Below are 15,574 nucleotides of genomic sequence, written 5' to 3'. Positions count from 1 at the left end.
GTACCGGCGCTGAAGTCCACTTTGGTAACTGGCGCGACCGAAAGCTTGTTAACGATTGTATCACGCTTCAAGACACGCCTACCGTTGGAGTGCCTTCAGGGCTCTTTAAATAGGCTACATTTTAACAGATAGAGAAACCCAGCTAAAAGTATTCGAATCACTTTAAGGACGCCTTTGGTTCGTCGGAACCTCTCGTGTACATTTGTGCCTGTGTTCATAAACGTAGAACCCAAAAATAAAATAAATGGCAAGAAACAGAAAAAACAGTTGGTTATTGAACAGTGCGCCTGGACGTGGAGCAAAATCGACGCGAAACTGACCGGAAGCCTTACCTGAAAATTGGTCCGTATGCCTTGGCCCACTTCATTGCTTGATTGCTGAAAAAGTCTGCCCGTGTAAGCTGCAGGTGGCCCCGAATAGATCGAGCTGGCGGCATCTTTGGTAGCCGGGTTCCGAGAGGTAGTGTACGACTTTTGTTCCTCCATAAAAGCGGTACCACGAAGCAAACCGCCGAAAGCACCGCCAGCACGATGTGAAGCCATGGTGTGCAATTGATTGACCAATACCTTAAAAATCAAACACACAGGCATTTCCCCAGTCATGTGTCTTAACATGCAGCATCAACAGCAGCGAAGTGAAAATAGAAATCTCCACTTAAGGGAAGTTTGATTATTACAGATTTCGTACGCAAATGTTTTAGCATCTTGAAGTGCAGAGGTGCGCTGCCTTACACGAAACGTAGGACAGGGTTAATACCACAAAAACAGATAAGGTGAGGCGCATTATGGGGTATTTTTGTGGTATTAACCCTGTCCTACGTTTCGTGTCAGGCAGCGCACCTCTGCACTTCAAGATGCTAAAACACCAACTAGCCCACTCCCAAGCCTTGCAAATGCTTTCTTTTACTTCATGGTTTTGTTTTACTTCATACATGCCAGCAGCTTTTGTGCGGCATGAAGTGCTTGGGATATAAGCCAACAAGCGCTGGTGTTGTGGGGGGCAATGGCACGATGCAAGGTACTCCTTTAAACGAATAACTTTAGTTACATGTATACTTCAGGAAACTGGCATTGTGTTTTGGTGTAACGTTGCCTGCTGGGATAAAGCATAGAACCCCCTCACGATGTTGATTACCTTATCTCCGGTGCGGTGAGTTTTAAGTCTTTCTTCCTACTGAGATTACGTAGTCTTTGGAAATAGCAAGCTCTTTCTTCGTCGCAGTTCAGCTTGTAAATTTTGTAAGTTCACTTCATTAATATCGTGTTGTAAGTTGGGATATCGGAAACGTTGCTTCTATTTCTCAGTATTGATAGTTCCACCAATTAATTTTTCTCCTCCATTGTAGACGCCTTATTATTTGTGTATTTCGCAAAGCGGCATCTCCTTTCTGTCCCCTTTTTTCGGGCTATGTTAAGTAGTCGATTCCCCTAGCAGCACTCCACACCTCGTGACAGCGGCCAGCGCAACACTAGAGAGGAGCGTCCGCATGCGCTCTGTATCCTAGCAGCGCCGTTCGCGCGGGAGCTCGCGTCGTCGTACGCATGCGCTCAGCATCGTACCAGAGACCTCGCGCACAGCGTCTTCACAGTTCTCCGCATGGCCCGGCCGCGGACAGTTGGCATGGCCGAAGAAGAGGCCGCGTTCCTAAAGGAAGGGCTTGCTACTGAAACTAACTACGTGACCGTCAATGCTCACCTACAACAGCTTCGCGATTCAAGTCTTGAGCATAAGTGCAAGCTTCCCTGAATTTTTTTAAAGAGGATAACCGAAGCAAATGTAAACCGAAATCTCTGCTCGTATTTTTTCCTCTGCCACGCAGAATAAATTTGACCCTTAAAACGTCCAGCAAAGGGAGAATACTGCAATTAAAGTTTCGAAGATTCGGTTTCTAATTTCACATTTATTTTAATTTTGTTTGGGACTGAGAAGAGTGCGTTTCGAAGTGCACAATTTTATTTATTGCGCATGATGGAAAATGCTATCACACATTTACTGAACTTTGCTCTAAAAACGCCCAGAAAACAGAAGATGATTACACTAGAGACAGTAAGAATTGGGCTTTCAATTGGCGATTAGATTTCAATGCATCATGGTGATGAATTATATTACAAGTTGGCCGGATTTCTTTAAAAACTTGTATCAGCAGGAAGACGATTGGTATTGTGGCGGAGGAGATTGGGCTTTTAATTGGACACGATATTTCATCTCGTAAGGGTGAGAAATGCTATCAAATCCATTGAATGTTTAGACATTGTGTCGCAAGTTGAAGAAGTTTACTTTCTTAACAGGGAGTACTGCGTGTCGCATTGCACAATTCCAATGTATTTGGTTCCGGTAATAAATGATATCTCATGTCGTCGTGCTATTGATAAATTCTAGAACACATTGACTGGGTTTCCCTACGAAAACATGTAGAAAATGGGACGCGGTTCCTCCCGTGACACGCAACATTTTGTTTCTAAGTGGACATTTTGGAAAAGAAAATAAGGACCATCACAGGCTTCTTGGCTTTTTGCTGTTGCGTTGTTATTGGGTCATTGAGGGGGTATTGAAAAAGCAGCTGAAACCTGAAGGGAATTTCCTAAATAAACCCTTACATATATCTCCAATGGGCTAGTGATAAGAATTAACCACAATCCATGAAGAGGAATACTGGTTTACCGGCAAACTGAAAAACACCTCCTACTGACGGAAGCGACCGTGCACTAAAATTGACATGACGCGTTTCCGTGCTGAGCCAGAAATAAAAGAGTTTGATGAGAGAATTGTTTTCAGGGGACATATTAAATGGTATTATTTTTCGGTAAGCAGTGTGTGTAACAGTTGCAATGACAAGTCGCGAAGAAACTTCAGAATGTGCCAATACCTATGCCGAGCGTTGTTACTCCTGAACATCAAATGTACCCTCTACAATCGCGGCAATTATAAGGGCATTTGTGGGAAAGTTGTAGGTGTGAAATAACAGACGGGTCAACTACGAAACGCTGCAGCTTTCAGCAGCGAGAACTTTGGTCTGACAAGATCAAGAAAATGAAGCAAGCGCACACGAACGCGTAAGAATTGAAGGTATCGAAGCTGTACTCAACCTTTACGACCATCACGACGGTTTAAGTCTACAATTGCAGCCGATTCGCGTCTTCTTCGCTGCTGCAGCAACCATTACTCAATAATTTATGCTATAGGGGTAAGCCTCTTTCATTTTTTTGGAAGTGTTAATCATTGGACATCACCTCGGAGGGCGTACGCTGTGAGGTGTCTTTCTCGTTCCGAGCAAGTGGTGCCCCGATTACTGCGAACACTGGAGTTTGTTTCGGACGATCTTAGTAAATCTCCCCAAGTCGGTATGCTTGGCTTAACAAACATGAGCAGGGAGCGCTGGGCGGTCGCTGCGCAGCACGCACACACGACCGCTCGGCATTTTCTTGTTCTTTTTAACTGCCGGCAGGTCGCCGCAGTCTTGGTCAATCTCCCTAAGGGTTGCCAATCAAGCGCAGGGGACTCTTGGTGGTCGTCGCGTTGCGTGCGCACACGAGCGTTAGGCATTTTCTTGGGATTTTTAACTGCCGGGCCGTCAAGTTCAAGTTCAAGTTCAAGTTTATTCAAAAATATTAAATACAGTATTGTTGAATGCAATAAACATGCTACAGAAGGAGGTCCCAAAGTTCAAAAAACTGTCGGGGGGGGGGGACCTCCTATGACAAAACAGATTTAGGGAATATTACATAATAAATGCAGTAATTTCTTAGAAGTAACAAAAGCAGAATTAATATATAAGTATAGACAAAGCAAAAAACACTTTAAAGACAACATATATGCATACCATTATTAAAACACAGAAGAAGTTGTTTAAATACAATTTTAGCACATAGTGACTTATAAAAATTCGAAAAGATAACAATAAATAAAACATAAATAAAACACCAGTATTTGTGGAGAGATGAATTCGAGTAACTATTTAAAGCTGAAAGTAATGAGGCTAAACAAGCAGAGTAGATTCACGCAGAGTCATGGGAAGTGCTGAAGTGCGTCTAGCAAATATCTTTTAGTGAGATGAGTTAATGAATGAACATTACGCGATGTTTTGATTTCAGTGGGAATGGTATTCCATAGGGATATGGCAGCGAAAGCGGTGGTAAATTTGCCGTAATTTGTACGCGCGTTGGGCAAAATAGGGTTATTGCGTTGAGCAAACCTAGTGCTATTGCTATTTAAAAGATAATTAATATTGATGCCGTCAAGTGCGCGTCATTATTAATAAGTTTATACACAATTATTGATTATTTTAACCGGAATAACTGTTGAATCGGAAGAATGTTTAGGGTATGATAGATTGGTTGCGAATGAGACAGGAATGGACTAAATGTCATTATTCGAATGGCTTCTCTTTGTAGACGCTGGAGGTGATCTAAATGCGTAAAACGTGTTTCCCCAGCATGATAAGCAATAAGAGAGATGACGGTGAATACACGTATAGTACAACGCTCGAATAATATGGGGTTGAAAGTATGAACGCGTCTTAATATTTACATGAATACCGAAGGAAACGTTTCGGAGCAGTGATTGAGCGTGATAATAATATTTAAGTTCCTTATCTAAAATTACACCAAGAGAATTTGGCTGTCTCAGAAATTTGTATTACGTGGTTAATTAATGATACAGATGGTAGAGCGTTTATGGTCATTTGAGGTGAAAGAAATAACATAAATGTTGTTTTTGTTGGATTAATAAATAAGAGGTTACTACTGCAGCACAGATTCACGTTATTTAGGTCTGTATCAAGTTGGTGTGCTAGTGTTGCGGTGTTTTTATGATATGCATAGATAGGCGTATCATCCGCATACAGAAGGCATTTGGTGTGAGTGAGTGAAAGGGGTAGGTCAATTATAAACACTAATTAATAAACGTGAGCGCGGGCCCCGAGGCCCACGTTCACGTGCATGCGTGCGGCAGTTTGTTGACATTTTTAACTGCAGTCACGAAGAATCACGACTTGCTCAACAACATCATTGTTAAAGATGAAGGGCAGTTAGAACGGTTAACGGTACGTACGTGCATGTTGCAAGCAGAAAGGCTGCAAGAATGGCGGCGAACAGTCTTCCGGACATATTATATAGAGCCAAATAAAGCTAATTTAAATATCGCTAACGTTACGTAAACCACTCTTTCGGTTTTTCTTGACGCTCAAACATGCTTCGTGGCTGTGAGAAAATAACTGGCCATCAGTTCACCGCTACCACCTGAGGTGCTCTGAATCCCCGCGACCGAGTTTTACGATTTCAGCTCTTGTCTCTGCCTTTCTAGCAGCCAAGCACAGGCACAGCTGGATGTTTATATGTGATGGGGCCTTCTTTGTGCAGTGGACGTAAATAGGCTGCTGCTGACGATAAGGTTGGTGGTAGCCATTTTGCTTTATTGCCCTCTCCCTTGCTCATACAGTGCACGGGAAAAGCAAGAACATATTCATCTATAAGTTCGCATCCTGCGTACAAAGCCCCTGTCCCCCCCCCCCTCCCCCCAAACGACAACTCTTGACTTGGTGCCGGAAGCTGCAGCTGCTATTGAGCCTTATGTTTTCGAGAAGTCGCGATCTGGCGCTGTGCTATATCCCGTGTAAATGGTGAACTGTGGTCGCCTGTAGTATGGCGGAAGTGCATCACAGCTGTCTGCTATCGTCAAAGGAAGTCATTTACGTTGCTTTGCAGAGAGCAGTGTACGGGACATGACCAAGAGTAAAACGAAGCTATCGTGCTTGACAGAGATCGGCTAATTTATTGATTCCAGGAAGCTGAATGCGAATAGCCCCGCTCTGCAAAACACGGATACAAACACCGAGGTCAAAGCGTGACTATGCCAAAAGTTAAGCAGCCGCACGAGCTCAATGAACGTTTCAATGAATAAGAAATGTGTAAACCAGTGTGTGGTTGTTCTAGGTGAATATGGAAAGAACAGGGTGAAGAATAAAGGAAGTGGTGGCTTCAAGGGCGATGAATGGCGTCTTATCTCTCTTGTTTTTGCCCGACTTGGAAGGCTGGTGCAAAGTTCTCGCGTGGGGATAACCTCCTTCTCCGTATGAATACAAGGTGCCTCTTATTTACAATGCGCCACACTTCCCGCCGCGAGAGGGGAGGGATAGTAAGAATTCTCAGCCCACAATCATTGGTGCTTCAATCGTAGCCAGCCCCAATTCCTTTCAATAGTGGCCTGTCACGGGCTGAAGTGTGTCATTTTCAGGCACTTTTAATACCGAAGTATTAGGTGCCCTATTCTGCGTAAACCCGCAGTTGTCGTCCGGTAAACATTAGCATGAATTCTGAGAGCACATGAATAAAAATACGTGTGATGATGCTAGAATCTAATCCGGGTCTCCACAGCACTAGCCCGACGTTATCTGATTGGTCTCGCCAAGCACCTATTTTCTTAATTGCATAGAAAGCTACCTTCAAAGATATAAAATCACAGGTTAAATACAGGAGGAGCGCATTGACTGACGTACTATAAAAAGTCTCGTCTTTGAAGCACGAAGCGTTTGCGAATTGTTGGAAAATGAATGTACGGGTGTGTTATTTCAGTTAGCGTTACGTTCTAGCGCGAGACTTTGGAAAACGAGTGTGCCGGTATTTTAGCAACTTGCGTACATGAAACAGATGACAGATCAGTGGTAAGTGGAATACAACACTGTTGCTCATTAGGGCTACGTAGAAAAATCTGCCCATAGGCTGATTATAATCGCACGGAATGCTGTCGCAGAGTGAACATTCACAGTTTTTCTCTCAAGGCACATAATGTCTTGTCTCAGTGACCTTGGAGTTCACCTTCATCAAGCCTACTTTTTATTCATCTGCATAATTATGGTAGTTTTGCACTCACGTGCTAAGAATGCGATTTGCTAGCGTCTGGCGGGGTGCCACAGATGGTTAGTGTTTGTTGAGCTGCGGTAATAAAGCTTCAGCGTTGGCGTTGTTCATTTAAACAATTATCACCGAGATTAACCTTCTACCTCAATACTTAAGCAAGCTAGCAGTGCGCTAGCCGGCTCTTAGGGATATGTTCAGACTACCGACGTAAGAGCCATATCGTGAGCTATGGACGTAAAAAATGGGGTGCCACGCAGTTCGGTTGGTTGAGACATGGAATGACGTCATTCTTTAAAGATGTTACGACAGTTGCGACAACAGTCTGAACACGGCCTAACGTGCTTTTTGTATAAAGTATGCAGTTGTGTTATGTTTTGCTGATATGGTGTACAAGAACTTGGCTTGAAAGTGGGCTACAAATACCGTCAGAAGTCAACACGCAGAGTCTATGAAAATTTAGTCTCACAATCTTCAAGGATAAGAAAACGGATTTGCGCTTCGCGCATAATATTTTCGTTTTATGTAAAAGCATTCGCCTACTTTTGCCTCATCGTTGATAGAAGGCGATGGCGAAGACGAAACCAGGTTCGTGCGATTCGGAAACAAAGTCTGATTCTCCGTTCATCTCCTGACCAACAAAGGCAAGATACAATACTGCAATTTAAACCGATGATTCACTCTAAGTTACAACCACACCACAGCCGTAGTGACGCCAGGGGCAAGCGCTTTGTCTAGCTACCGCACGTGCAGAGCAACGTGAGTGGTAGAAGTCAGTGCATTCATGTTCCCGCCAAAAAACTTCCACAAGCGGCTAAGCACTGTCTCGCTTAAACAAAACGCTTAGGCAAAATTGTCATCACATACTGTGGAAATTAAATGTTTTAGTTTATGCGAGCTCAATATTATTTCCCTTTATTCGTAAACTAATATCTCAGTGCTTTGATATGAACCCGTAGGAAACAGAGGTAAGCAAGCAAAAAGGAATCACGCGATCAGCGTGGTAGGCTTGGTTCTTGTTTGTTCTCGCTTCATTAGACTCGCGGTGATCTAATGCGTAGTTTCATAAAGTTTCGGAAAACTGCAGAAAACGCGGTTTCTGCGTTTAGCCTAATTTTGCTGGATCGACCTCGGGAAACTTGCAATTACACACCATTTGCATTCTGCTTCATCTTGAGTGCGTATCGAGACTTCTGAAATTCTAGCCTTAGTTTACTGAGACGATTGCCGGAGCTCACGCACTAATTGAGTGGTTAACGGAAGCCTCTCAAGCAGGGTTTGGTGATTCATGGCTGATAGGCTGAAAAAGGGAACAGTACCAAAGGGAGGAACGCTAAAAGGAACCTGTGACGCAGAAGAATAATGGCAACATATTCATTGCACCTCAGGAGTAGGCTTCTCTGTCATCGGGCGGGAGTTATATCACCCTGACCAGATGCTATTTCAATGTAAGAATAGAGGATCATGAACATGCCATCCAAAAGAGGGAGCTATCACATTCGGGAACCCACTGCAGTGATTACGGATGTTCGCCAACATTTGAAACCACCGCGTGACGGCAGAAGCGTAGAGACCAATGAAATAGGGAAATAATAGAAGCTCACGCGATCCGAAAACACGGAGCGAAATGCATAAACCAACATCCCCGAACTATCTCAAAAACCAATATGGTGTTTTCACGAAATATGGAAGAGGTGTGTCCGGTCGCCATCTTTAGTTTTGACGACAATTTTGTATACAGGCCCTTGTGCACACGAGAGAACAAATGTTAAGTTATTCCGTGAAAAAAAAATTCCGTTCCTCAAAAAAATTAAACGAAATTCCCAGGCCTTTTCGGGTCACTTGCCCGTTGAGCGGCTCGCGGAACATTTGATACGTATACCACTGTAAACCAAAACTGCTGCAGAAATTGCCCTAGTTCTTTTTATGTAAACACTTTGCATACCCCCAAGTGATTTAACGTATTCGTGTTTGGCTTCCAGAATGAATTACATTTATTAAAAACTCGCAAATTAGAAAAACGTTTTAAAATTGGACAAGTGTGAGGCCTTTTTTCTGTGAATATGTACAAGCTGTGTGGTTCACATTTTTCAGTGCCATTCTTCTGCGCTTTGCGCCAATTTTTGTTTATGTGGTAAAGCCGGTTGAGTTTGAAAAAAAGCACTGTACTCCAGCTGGCCACAGATTTTGGTATATTTTTAAAGCAAATTAAAAAAAGAACATCTTCCATTCTTTTTCGAAATTTAAAAATTAAAAGCAAGGTTGCTTTATATCACCTATGTAAAAACATGTGGTACTAGTTTTGTTGTTTTCTGCTACAAAGTGTCAAATATGGTGTTGGTTGTCAGCAGTATTGAGATGACCTACTCATGTGGTTTGCAAGAAGCATATGGCAGCAATGGTGGGCGAGAAATGGCCGTTACAAAGATAAAATCATTAAAGCAACATCTGGGTGAGCATGCTTTGTTGAAATCGGATGTAAACAAAGAAAATTGCATCTAAGTGTCATGTTGAAGCTCCGCCTTTCGATCCTATGTTTGGTCGTATGTATTATTAACTGTTAGCGTCGCAACCGTGCAATTCGAGACCCGGCCTTTTTATGACCGCTGGGATTTCAATGACTGCTGTGATATTTTGGATGAAACACAACCGAGGCAGGGTGGATTCTAGAATATCTTTGATAAACCAAAAATACCAATTATCCTGATGTTAGAATTATATGCATTTCATTTGTCCGATCTGGTACTCGCGTTCTCTTCAAACTTCAGGAAGAGCACCGTTGTGCAATTGTGGGGTCATTGAAAATATGAGTCCGCATGAACTGGTTACGGAGGACCTCTGCGGCACCATATGCTACTGCAGAGCGCCTAGCACCGACGAGGCCATACGTCTTCACTGTCGTTCGTTTGGGCAGAGAGGTGAATGCAAGTACTCAATGCAGGGTTAGTCGCAATCAAAGCGTTTTAGATGCTAAGAGTCCCAGGGTGGACGCCGCCTACTGATCCTAAATACAAAACAGGATGTACATGTTGGTTAGTTGGACCTTGCCTTCCAGTGTCCCGATCTTTCACGCTACGGAAGTTCCTTCTTGATACAGTTTTTTGCTTATGTCCTCTTAAATAATCAGCACAAAGCACGCGCTCCTCACTACTCATGGGCCATTGAACCTCCTGCGGCTCCTCACTGTGCGTGAAACGCCGCTGGCGATGATTAGGCAGGAAGTGTCTCCAGCCGGGGCGTTTTTTTTCAAGCCGCCTTTTGTTATCGCTCACGGCGGCTAAGGTGATGGTTATATGTTCTGTTTGATGCCTTTAGTTTTCCTGGGAAGCATGAGATCATCCCTTACTAAAACTAAGCAGGCAGTACTGCTGCCATCCTGCAGTGCTTATTTATTTCTGCCGGAATGTCCCTTGACGCTGCAAGTAAGACACAGCTTACGCATAGCCTGTGCTACGTGTTCGTTCCCGAGAGGTCCGGATCTCATATGTTACCACCTCTGTTTGTGCGAGCGCGCCTAGACAGAGCGCACAGATGATGATGATGAATAAATCGCCACGAATATTGCGCATAAGCCCATCCATCCGCCTTCGGATAATGTCCTGAGCAGAAATCACACCAAAAGGCAGCCGGTTAAAACAAAGCAGGCCTTTTTGCGTGTTGAAGACTGTCATCGTCTTGGCGTCATCCAAAGGTGACTGGTTTTAAGCTGGACGTATGTCGTGAAGACTTATAATCACTTTTGGTTGCCAAAGATATCATCCACTGGAGGCAACGCATAATGTTCTGTCAGCGTTGGTGCGCTTACTGTCCTGCGAAGCTCTCAGCACACTCAGGTAAAATCATCGCCCTTAACGACGGGTACAACTGGTGTCGCCCATTTGGCGCTTTTCACAGGTGCCAGGACATCTTGGGAAACCAGCTGCTCCGGCGCGTCCAGCATTTTATTCCTGAACGCGTAGGATACAATGCGGGCATTTCAAAACCATGGACATAAGTTTTCCTTCAGCTGAAACGTCACCAGTAGTCCCTTGCAGAGGCCTAGCTCCGGAGCAAACACCGCGGCGTACTCCTTGTGCATCTCCTGTAGTTCCGTTCTGACAGCTTTTATGTCAACCGGTTGCAAACTCGCGATATTATAAGACAAAATTGCCACACACAAGGATAGTCAGGAGCTGCCGACTACTAACTGGGCTAGCCACATCTTTCCCTGCACATACAGCAGTCATACTAAGTTGTCCGACAACCGAAAGTTATCCAAAGAGACAAGAGAGTCGAAGCTGTGTTTTCCGCAAGCGCGGCCACATCGCCTTGCACTTCCAGAAGAACGTTTCGGGGATAACATTTACGGGTGAAAACGTATCCACCAGCATTCTAAGAGGGACGTTATTTCATGTAATGTCTATGTAAATTGGTTTAACCTTGTGGATGCTGGTTTCTTGGTGAAAAACCGCTGCTATCGGGTGCAGAGCTTCATTTTCGTCCAAGTTTGTGGGCGCTTCCGCTGTCATTGCATACCAGCCCTGGCGCCATTGTGCGCACATCCGGCGTGTGTGTCATTGTTTGCGGCAGCGGTGGAAACCGGCAGAAAGGTGTTCACATTCATTCTCTGAATGGGATTCGAAACCCCATCTTCCACAGGTGTGGCCCTTCTCCTGTTTAGGGCGTGACTTCCACGGACGGACCTTTTGTCGGGGAAAATGTACCGCATCTGGAACTCCAAATTGCGTGCTTTTAGCGATCTCAACCGCGTCCTGTGCTGATACAATAAAGTCTTCAGCCTGCTTCAGTGTTAGCTTTCCTTGCGTCAGTAAATTTCCCCGTAAGTCTTCATCCCGAACACCGTGAGCATGAGCTCCATTGAAGTTCCTCAGTTATACTTCTCGGCTAGCATTCAAATTTCCGCAATAAAATCTTGAGCACTTTCACGTTCTTGTTGTGAGCACCGGAAGAAAGCATAACTGGCACCGATCTCGTTGACTTGAGGAGCGTAGTAATCTTACAAATGCCCGATCACTTTCTCGCAGCTGAGCTCATGGACCTTTTTCGGGTGACATCGTGCTTGCCCCACTCGCACCGCAGTGTCCGTCAGCGAAGCTATGAGCAGCGCTCGCTCCCGCGTCGGCCGCTCGATGCTATGATCTTCGAAGTAAGCTTCCAAGCGAACCCGGGACGTAGGCCATGTACCTTCTTCGTCGGTGAATTCCGGTGGCCGCCCAACACTTATTCTTGCGTGGGACTACTCCCTTAGCGCAAGCGCGATCCTCGTCGCCACCGCTATGTAACTCGCTAGCGAATAATATATGAGAGCACCAGCCACGATGGGGCAAGATGGAAACCGGTTTTATTCCATTCAGTAGAGCTTGATGATGCTGATGACGTATCAATATAGGATGAGGCACATTTAGAACACTCCCATCGGCAATGCATGTTATAACAAGCTTCGTATTGTTCTCAGAGCTAGTGTGCATACCTTGCGTTAAACAGAAACACCTTCATAGGAAGCTGAATTTAATCTACAAGCAAAAGAAAGAAAAAGGAGGTAAGATGCAACACCTTGATTAATAACGGTAACCGTGTGCCAACCCCAAATTATCTGTAGGAAACAGACGACTGCCGCCCTTTTTAGTAAACACAAAGCCAGGTATCATAGTTTGCGTTTTGATTTTCGAGTGCAAAGAAAAAAACAAAGAGCGCAGGGAGAATTCACTGAGTGGGCAGTGCAGACGCTCACCCAGAACGCAGTAAAAAAAAAGAGGCCCCTTTCACTACAATAGAAAGTCTGTGAAGGCCCAGTCCTGTGGATGTTGTATAGACATTGTACTGGTATCCAATGTACGTATTCGGCATCTTCGAAGTGGTGGTAGCTCTGCTTCGATAAATTTGATTTGATTTTATGTTTTCTTGGTCATAATGGTGTCAGATTTTAGACTTCTAGTTTTGCCGTATTATGGGCGCCAGTCGGTATTTTTAATAAAAGAATACCGACTCACGCCCGACTTCTGGGCAAGTTGGTATTGCCTGGTAGACGAAAAAGCGCAAAACTTACATGAAGGACGCGAGTGGACAATAGGGACAACATCTACTTCCTACTAACAGCTATTTTAAAAAAAATGTTCTTATCTATACAACAAACGTGTATATGAAAATTCTATAACGCACTACAATGTTGCTGAAGTTCAGTGTCCTGAGCTGATGGAGTAAATTCAGTAAGGTGTACGTATTATGCCGACGAATGACGTTACTGAGCCAAAGCAAGTGCTCTGGAGGCCTCATTTTTGAATATGTCAACACCATATTGTCATATATACCAAAAGACAAGTTGTACAGTATTTTTTATTGGCCAAGTGCTGTTTCTGTTTGCGGAACAGTTAAGGTGTTTGAAGAGTGGGTGTGCTGCGTAATCTTTTTCACTCATGTGGGATATACGTTCAAGTTGTGTGGAAGAACTTGATAGTTAAAAATGTTATTTCTTTTGTAAAAGACCAGGTTTTGTGTAGGTGTAAGAAAGGTTTTAGCAATAAATGCTGGTTGGAAGTACCGTGTCTTCCTGTTTTCTGCTCTCGTCCTTTTTGTAATTTTTCCGCTTTACTCTTGTACCAGGTATTTTTTTAAAGTTCCATACTGGAAAGGAGAAAACATGTTTGAAAAGAAGCGCGAACGACTGATGGTATTGCTTTTGGCTGTTCTTGACAAACATGCTATCGTAAAACCATTAATAAAAAGCGTGGTTGGGAGCAGATATTCTACTGGCAAATATTTAGTCTCTCTTTTCCCTGAAATAAACGCAGCCTACTGTGATGTCAGTGCATTCGTAACTGTACTCAAAGCACCATCAAGCAGTTCGACTTCCCCCGTTTGTGCCCGTGGTTTGTACGTTACGATAAGCTGTGATAAAACGTCAGTGCTGCCGTTGAAAAAAAACGGTGTTAACACAATCCCATGACTGGGGATACTTTGCAAACTTTTTTGTATTTTTTGTGGGGTTATGTAAGTAGGTGTCTAAAACACACTAAACGCGCAAATGTTAAGCCTGCATGATCCGCTGTTTTTTGTTGCGGAACAACGCTCATTTCAAGATCAGCTCCATTTCAAGATTTTCAAGTTTGCCAGCGCCGCGCCCATGAAAGTATTTGCCACACTTCGATTTCGTCATTTCCAAAGCTACCATTTCCACAGATGTAGGCACAGGATTCCGCAGCAAGGAGCCCTTTTATTGAAGCCTCACATTATTAAACACGAGCGCAGACATTCATACACGGTTCAACCATTACGTACGGAGGTTTGCCCTGTTCGTGTGTTTGCGGCAAAATTCTTTCGGACCAACACAAAAGCGAAGGTTCATTCACTTTACATTAGGATATCCTTTTTGCAAAGGATGGTTAGCGGAGAAGGTTCGTTTAGTTGTACAAGCTCTAGTTTGAAAGCGCAGCACTGGTCCTGAAGTTACGATGTTTTAAGTTCTTTGGACGAACAGTTGAAGCACTGAGTTTACTTGGAACGCAATTAACGCCCGCCACTTGCAAGCCTACATACATGACAGACGGTATTGCACTTCCATTTCAAATTAGAGGAGGCAAAAGACGTTCTTCTAAATGTCACAAGAAGCGAAATACTGTGCGAGTGCTGTGAACAGTAAGACGTAACAGCCTTTCCAACGGAAATACTTGAAGCTTATACTGTACTCAGCTTCCGTTAAAACTTTGCGTTCGGTCACGCTGACAGTTAAACTTTTAACCGTTTCTAGGTTAGATTTGACCTTTTCCACGCAGTTAGTCTTTTTTTGGGGGGAAGCATTAAAGAGGACCTAAAAATAGAACAGACCAAAAACGGTTATTAAAATGCGCGCCCAACACTAACGAGCAACTCATCTATGTAATTGAATGCATGGGTAAGCAAAGCAGGAAATGATGTAGCAAATGCCGCTAAAGGCTGTGCCAAGTTATGCGCATGCTTTCCGCGAGAAGAAAGAAAAAAATGACGAATGAGATGCCCGGGATTGGTTTGCAGCCAGGACATGTGCAAAATACAGAAACAAAAGAAATCACAAGTTGTTGAGTAGTTTTGCATGATCAAGTGCTATTTGTGTTAGCGCAACAGTTGCGTTGCTGCTTCAAGAGTGGGTGCACTGCGTAATTTACTTTATTGTTGGGGATACGTTATGGCTGTGCGGAAGTAGTTGATCGGTCAAAGAGCCTATAAGGGGTCACTTTGTTGTGTGCTAGGGTTTCTGAATTTTGTGTGGTTCTCGGAAAGTTTATTGAGCTTTTTCAGCAACGTCGTTTGGGTCACACTTTTCCCATAAAGAAAAGAGGTTACTGAACTCTGAGTGAATGTCTTTATACTGATCAGGCTTTCATGCAGAGGAGTGAAGATGAACTTGAAAATTAAAGCAGGAAAGTGATGACCGCAGCCGGACACCCAGAGCAGGCATACGCGAAGAAAGAAGACAGAACGGACGATACCTTCAGAATTCCGGCTGGTGGTAGATTAGTGCCTTGACGTGGCTGGGAATTGGTCGGCTGGTACCCGATTTGAAGTCGCGGTTTCCTCTCAAACGGTCGTGTGAACGGCCAGAAGAACGAGCAGGCCAAGTGGACTATGCGGTTCTTAATACGGACTTTCGGTCGCACAGGTGCGATGGTAAGGGAGACTGGCTGCTCAAGAACCGGTGTAGGCCGTGTTGACCCCCGGGGGTCAGCGTGACGGCAGGCGGAAGGAAAGCA

Source organism: Haemaphysalis longicornis, unplaced genomic scaffold, assembly GCF_048455015.1.
Source record: "Haemaphysalis longicornis isolate Haplotype H1 unplaced genomic scaffold, Haemaphysalis longicornis Haplotype H1 scaffold_6, whole genome shotgun sequence".
Taxonomy (NCBI): Eukaryota; Metazoa; Arthropoda; class Arachnida; order Ixodida; family Ixodidae; genus Haemaphysalis; species Haemaphysalis longicornis.
The sequence above is the reverse complement of the archived record's forward strand: the minus strand, read 5'-3'. Positions refer to the sequence as shown.